This window comes from Penaeus monodon, chromosome 23 (assembly GCF_015228065.2).
Source record: "Penaeus monodon isolate SGIC_2016 chromosome 23, NSTDA_Pmon_1, whole genome shotgun sequence".
In the NCBI taxonomy this organism is placed as follows: Eukaryota; Metazoa; Arthropoda; class Malacostraca; order Decapoda; family Penaeidae; genus Penaeus; species Penaeus monodon.
The window spans coordinates 26,812,902-26,814,512 of record NC_051408.1 but is presented as its reverse complement, the minus strand read 5'-3'; positions in this window follow the sequence as shown (position 1 = coordinate 26,814,512).

Here is a 1,611-nt window from a genome sequence, read left to right as displayed (position 1 = left end):
TTCGGGCGGAGGCGTCACAATCTCCCCATCGACCACGTCACCAGATGGTAGATAGGGGATCAACCATACCGATATTAGGAGCTAGCTCGCGAAAAACGCTTTTCCTTCGGTTGGTTAAATAATCATAGCTCGCGACCCCCCAAAAACAACTGGCGTATTGTGCCAGAAAGCGAAGGTGGAGTCAGGTGTGGCACCACAGGGACCACCAAAGTACCTTCTATACGACTTTACCTGGCGAATCGAAGCCGCCATAAAGTTCTCCCGCTTCATTGCCAGAGGTTAACAACCATGAGAGTTGGAAATAGGACAATATAGTATAATGACATGACACGCCTCCGAATTTTTGTACCACTCTCATGACCTATCCATCACTATATTCAGCTTAAGTTAAGTTTCAAGACAAAACACTTGGATGCACCCACACTTGAGGACTTGCATTAGACTAAAATATTATAGCTCGAAATCAACTCTATACCACCTCTAAAATGAAATGTTAATAAGACCTAAGCAACTAATAACATGACGTGACTTAAGGAGAAGAACAAAGAGCCCTAAATCACTTAAAATCCCAGTCAAGCAAAGAGAACTCCAGAGTTAAGAAATGAAGTCCTAAACAAACATTGAAGGCTACAAAATGATCTGGGCGGATAGACAAACATGGTATGCTGATAGAGATCCAACAACAACACTTACTATCGATACTACAAAGAATGCTTGTGCGACCCAAAATTAGATATCAAATGCTCCTCTGTGCTCTGAGAAGGGAATACATTAATCAAAGACGCATCTGACATCATAGAAAGGTGGACTGAATACTTAGCAGCTCTCCTGAATCACAAATACCCAATAGATCCTGAGTTTTTTGGCGACCACCTTGAAGAGGTGCCATCCCATGATGGAATATACAAGTTCGGTAATTTCAAGCAAAGAGTATTCCAATATCGAGATATATCAAACAACGCACGACCGGCTAAGAGATTATAAAGCATATGTTATACCATTTTGCCTAATATGTCTCTGAAACATAGAGGCCCTATATACAACGGCACCAACTAAACTAGATAGGAAGTGTTCCATAGGACACTCCTTCAATCTGCACTAGGTATGGAAAAACACACTAACAGACATTGACTCTATAGTCCCAACAAATAGCATTGAGGCTGTGCCAATTAAAAATGACCTGACATTGGGTAGGGCAAATGAATCAGGACATACCCCAAAGATCACACAGCCTTCCATGAGTGCCTCCTAATGGAGCACTGGGCAGATCAAATGTGCACCAAGTAAAGAGGCGCTAAGGACACTTGCAAAGAAACCTCAATAGCCTAGGATAACATTTCTGCAAATCAGCTGAAAACGTGCTGCAGACAGCTCCATTTCGCGTCTGCTATCATAAATGCTATCAGCTACTTTGAAGAAAAATAACAAAATAACAGAAACAGACAAAATATAATTCAGACCGATCATCGGCGACAGTAATATCCCTACCCAACATGATAGCGAAAGATGTACATATGGACTCAGACTATGAGTATGAAACTAGAGAGCACTCCACTGCCAGAAATGGCCAAAAGCAGTCATTATTTTCGATGGACAACCCTTAACTAACCA